The 6,269-nt window shown below is 37.2% G+C and overlaps 1 protein-coding gene across 1 annotated transcript in view; it reads left to right on the forward strand.

The window, feature by feature from the left end:
• The window catches only part of LOC106876368 (bone morphogenetic protein 2), a 162,799-nt gene that overhangs the window by 1,112 nt on the left and 155,418 nt on the right, over window positions 1–6,269 (forward strand). The window lies entirely within an intron of this gene.

Genomic DNA, 6,269 nt, shown 5'->3' on the forward strand with positions numbered 1-6,269 from the left:
GGGGGGGGGGCTAGTTTGAAAAAGCAGACAAAAATTACTGTAAAATATTGGGAAATGTAGTCCTAAAAACGTATGGTTGTACATGGTTAGTCGTAAGTCTGCCTAGAATTAAACAACAACGACTCGCACTCACTTGTAATCTATATCATAGGATGCAAGTGAAATCGCCAGTGTTGTGACAGAAATTTCCTCCTAACGCTAGTTGTCTCTCACTCCCAGCTGTTAGATGACCGTTGACTTCATTGAGTTTATCTGCCCCTTGGTAGACATGGTTTGCCGACTTGCAGGTTACCGAACGAAAACCGCTCTCCTTACTAAGCAGGCTTAGTAGGGTTACCATTTTAGTTGCTGGAGTCCCAACCACATGACATGTTGTCCTGGGTTACATATTACTAGTAACACTAAGGACTAAGGACCTAACAGGGCTTTCATAGAGATACATACATACATACATACATACATACATACATACATACATACATACATACATACATATACATACATACATACATACATATATACATACATGCATGCATGCTTATAAGCAGACAGACAAACGTATGTTCATACTTGCATATGCTCATACATACATGCATGCATATAAAAAGGTATATGTTTAAGTAATTCGCAAATTGACAAGTCATTTCGAAATGTAAACAAAAATATTATTCCAAAGTTTACGAAAGAAGTTTGAAATGAATAACCAATTTGCAATTATCTTTAAATGTATCTTTCTTTTTTATTACAAACGTCTTATTTTCTACAATACCACCTTCGTAAATCAACACCAGGTTTTTGAGAAATGAAAACAGAAATCTATAATAATGGTGTTTAATAACAAGTATTTAAGCATTTACTTATTCGTTTATTTTCGTACATACCTGGCTTCATTTTTGTTTCTTTTTCGATCCTCCAGTTATATATTCTTAAAGCAAAAGATTACTATATTGTTAATGCTTTTTTCCCCCTAAAACAGCCATCAACGTCTTCTTTGTGCGCGTACGTATGTGCGTGTGTTTGTGTGCGTGTGTGTGTGTGTGTGTATGTGTGTGTGTGTGTGAGAGAGAGAGAGAGAGAGAGAGAGAGAGAGAGAGTGAATGTAGGTGAACAGACACGAATATATACACATACACATACATTTACACTTATGCATACATCAGAAAAGAGAACATGAATTCTGGCCAAAGTTTGCAAATTTCTCATATTTTGATTGTTTATATTTCTATATAATTTTTCTTTTTTCTTATCGAGAATATGTCTAGAGCATCTCCTATTGAATTACAGAAATGTCTCGTAATATTAATATTCTTTAAGTATATTACGATGTATTCCAGAAGTCTCTTGCAATGTGCTTTATTTTTTCTTTTAAATACGGACACACAAACACACATGCAAATAAGACATGCGCCCTCGGAAATGCTTCATATAAATTGCTGGCAATATAAACATTTTAGAAATATCTCATAACAGCTATACAGAAATATCTTGAAATATATTCTCAAAACATTTCTTAACATCATAATTTCCCGAAAACCTGTAATATTAACGTTTGCCTGTAAAAACTTACTATCGAATTTTGTAATCTTAAATAAATAAACGTATTTATTACGAAAACCTCTTTTTTGCTTTTTACTGCAAATATTGATTTCAAATTTCGGCACAAGGCCAGCAATTTTGAGAGAGGTAGATCGATTACACCGACCCCAGTGCTCAACTGGTACTTATTTTATCGACCACGAAAGGATGAAAAGCAAAGTCGACCTCGGCGGAATCTGAACTCAGAATGTAAAAACGGACGAAATACCGCTAAGCATTTTACCCAGCATGCTAACGATTCTGCCAACCCGCCGCCTTTTTTACTGCAAAATTTTTTTTTAAATAACTGTACAATTTCTGTGCCAGAATGGTTTGTAATAAGTGAACAAATACTAACAAATCCTATATCAGAAACATATATAAAATATCACAACCCTTGCACTGTAGTTATATTTTATCTACTTTCTGTCTGACATTGCAATATAAAGTACAGAGAAATATGTGCCATTTTGTCTGAACAAATTACGTTGAATATTAAGTAGATTTAAGGCAGCCGGCTGGCAGAATCGTTAGACTTTACGTTCTGAATTCAAATTCTCCCGAGACCGACTTTAATTTTCATTCTTTTCGAGTGTCAATAAAACAAGTATCAGTTGAGCACTGGAGTCGAAGTAATCGAACACCTCCCTCCCTGAAATAGCTGGCCTTGTGTCTAAATTTGAATCCACTATTAAGTAGATTTAATAAGACGCAATCTACTATTATTATACCTTCTGTTTACAAATTTATTTCTGTTTCACTACTATATAATTTTACTGGCACCCCGTCGGTTACGACGATGAGTGTTCCAGATGATCACTCTACTGGCACGCGTACCCTTAACGTATTTCTCAGAGAGATTCAGCGTCACACAGAATGTGACAAGGCGACCCCTTTGAATTACATGCACTACTAATTTTTGCCAACTGAATGAACTGAAGCAACGTGAAATAAAGTGTCTTGCTCAAAGACGCAACGTGTGTGAGTGTATCTGTGTGTGTGTGTGTGTGTGTGTGTGTGTGTGTGTGTGTGTGTCTACGTATGATATGTAATATATGTGTCGTATCCCATGTATAGTACATATTTATATATGTAAGTCAGTGGCGTTTCCTGCATAATTGCAAGGCATGCAATGCATGCTATGCATGTCTAAATTACACAAAGGAAATCAGATTTTAATATAAATCTTTTATTTTTTAAGAACTTTGCCTAAAAAACAGTGTGTATGTATATGTGTGTGTGTATGTATATAACCTATCTACTTTGATACTGAATTTACGCCTTTAGTTGTCTATAAATATTTATACATGTTGAATGTGTATATGTGCACAATCTCACATGTATATATCATATATATAAGAAAAGGTATGCATAAATGTAAAATTAGGTGTGCAAGAATATTATGTATTATATATCATGTATTACTAGTGTGCGAAATGTACGGATCGCTTAAGGTGGTCACTTATACACGTGTGTTTCCTGTAGTTGAAAGTGTATTAGGTTTAAGGAAAGAGATTACTAATTTGGGTTTCGCAAACTTACACTACGTCGGTGGTAGAATCTGCAAGACGGAGCAATACCCATGGCCTTCACGGTTCTTCACAGGCCGATGAGAATGATAGCATGAATATTCCTCTTGCAGGAAAGATATGAAAGGGGGAGGGAATTCCAGTAAATGAACGACTCAGGGAAAGGACTGGACCTAGCATGCTTGCATAAACTTTCCCGTACTTCGATCCATACATATGCTTCTATTTCTATTTATTTATCCGTTCGTGTGTATATGGATGTGTGTAAGTGTGCGCGCGTGTGTGCGTGCACACGTGCTTGAAGATAAGTATTTATGATCGTGCGTGCTTTATTTTAAAACTATCGACGTACGAGACCCGACTTTACCTTCATCCAGAACTCTTTTTGCGAATATACTTCCGTTTCTAAATATTAACTTGTTTATGAAATGTGTTTATGTGTTGAAAAGTTTTAGCTTTATTTTTATTTTTGCTTCTGTATATAAATATGCATGTAGAATGCATGGGTATACATGTGTATGCCTGTATATGTGTCTGCGTATACACGTACAATATATATATACATATACATGCACATTTCTATGCACGCATTAATAGACACGTAAGCAAAGAATTAACATGTAACCACACTTCGTATAGACGCGCACATGTGGGTATGTTTGTAGATATGCACGATGATTACAGAGAGAGTGAGAGACTGACAGGATTTATACATGTATAGATATGCAGGTATAGACAAGGTAGATATAGAGACAGACAAAAATATAATAAATATAATATTCGAGCAAAGGTGGCGAGCTGGCAGAATCGTTGGTACGTCGAGCAAAACGCTTAGTAGCATTTGGTCTGTATTTACCTTTATAAGTTCTATTGCTCCAGCAAACATGGACTAAACTCATTTTTCCCTATGCAGGTCTTCATTTATTTTTTACACTAATTATTATTAAGCCTTAATTACTTTTGTTCTCATTATTATTATAGTCTCCATTAATCAATTTATTAATTTCGTCTCGCCATCGGCACTTAACTATATGTTCTATGCAGAAGGCTATTGGGAAATTTTTTAAATGTCACAGTATATTATATAGTTTACACTCAAACACACAAAGGGTAAATGCGTAGTGCAAGTGTGTGTATATGTGCGTGTGTGTGTGTGTGTGTATATGAGGAGGAGACACCTTAGAATTGCACCATAGAAAGTTACCCTCCGAGGAACAAGTCCAGGCAAGGTTGTTTGTGGAAGGCCAGCAGTCGCCCATGCATACCAGCCTCCCCTCTCCACACCACTGGCATTTCTACAGCTGAGTTAACTGGAGCAACGTGAAATAAAGTGTCTTGCTCAAGAACACAAAACGCAGCCCGGTCCGGGAATCGTACTCACAACCTCACGATCGTAAGCTCGACGCTCTAACCACTGAGCCATGCGCCTTCACTATGTGTGTGTGTGTGTGTGTGTGTGTGTGTGTGTGTGTGTTTGTAGTTGTGTGACCCCTTCGGTCATGAATGACCATGGGATTGCACCTAGAAATTACCCTCCGAGGCACAAGTCTGGGTTAGGTTGTTTATGAAAGACCAGCAGTCGCCCTTGCATACCAGCCCCCACTCTCTACGCCACCAGTGTTATCCAAGGGAAAGGCAAAGGCCGATACAGCTTGGCACCAGTGACATTTCAGCTCATTTATTAACGTGCAAGTGGCTGAGCATTCCACAGACACGTGTACCCTTAACGTAGTTCTCGGGGGGATTCAGCGTGATACAGAGTGTGACAAGGCTGACCCTTTGAATTACAGGTACAACAGAAACAGGAAGAAAGAGTGAGAGAAAGTTGTGGTGAAAGAGTACAGCAGGGTTCGCCACCATCCCCTGCCGGAGCCTCGTGGAGCTTTAGGTGTTTTTGCTCAATAAACACTCACAATGCCCGGTCTGGGAATCGAAACCGCGATCCTACGACCGCGAGTCCGCTGGGCCATTGCGCCTCCACTTATATATATGTGTGTGTGTGTGTGTGTGTGTGTGTGTGTGTGTGTTTATATATGTATGTATACCAAATGTATTCTACTTTATACATGCATATTTGACTTATGTGTGTGCTGTATTATTGCTGGCCCGTGCATGCGCTTTGTGCTTTCAGTATACCTTACTGTCTCTTCATACATTTATGTAGCTGCCAGCATCTCTCTGTTTATTCGTAAATTTTTAAAAATAAAAATCTATATAGAGTTTTATGCTTTGAGGTGTTCTGCGTGAATGTGTTTGTCTCTGTGGTCCTGTGTATGAATTTCACATCTTGTGTGTGTGTTTCTCCGTGAGCGCGCGTGCGTGAGTGATTACGTGTGCACCTGCCTCTATAAGTGTTTATATATTATGGTGTTATTTATAAACTCATGTATAAACACACTGAAACATGCGGGGAAACATTTTGGTATACAGAGTACGCGCGCTCGTACGTGAGTGTGAGTGTGCGTTTGCATATGTATATATGCATACATGTGTGTATGTATGTATCTATCTATCTATCTATCTATATATATATCTATATATATATATATATATTGCTCTCTTAGTTGGTAAGTAGAATGGTTGACGTGTTGGATAAGAAAATCATTGTCATTTCGTAGGATATCACTATTCAACAGATGTGGGAATATTATTTCACAGACATTAAGATGTCACTATTATATTGTTATTTCACATTCAATACATTGGTTCAAAGTCAGCAGTTTCGAGTAAAGGGTTAGGTCAACTACATCGACCCTAGCGTTCAAGTAGTACTTATTCTATCGACACCGCAAGTATGAAAGACAAACTTGGTGTCGACAGAATTTGAACTCAGAACGTAAACACAGACAAAATGCCGCTAAGCATTCTGTCCGGCATGCTAACGATTCTGCCAACTCACCGCCTTATTATATTCAATATATTACGATCGGACCTTAGAAGACTTAACACATCTAATGAATTTAGGCTGGTGTCAATATATATAGTGACACGTGTTATAATCCTATACCGCTGGTTTCTACAAAATGTACTTAGGCACTCTGACGTCTTTATGTTTGCCACAAATATAATAAAATCATATTTTAAAAATCAAAAAATACAAATTAATGTCTTAAGTGTGTGTGTGTGTGTGTGTGTATATATATATATATATATATATATATATAT

The sequence above is a fragment of the Octopus bimaculoides genome, chromosome 11, assembly GCF_001194135.2.
Source record: "Octopus bimaculoides isolate UCB-OBI-ISO-001 chromosome 11, ASM119413v2, whole genome shotgun sequence".
NCBI classification, from domain to species: Eukaryota; Metazoa; Mollusca; class Cephalopoda; order Octopoda; family Octopodidae; genus Octopus; species Octopus bimaculoides.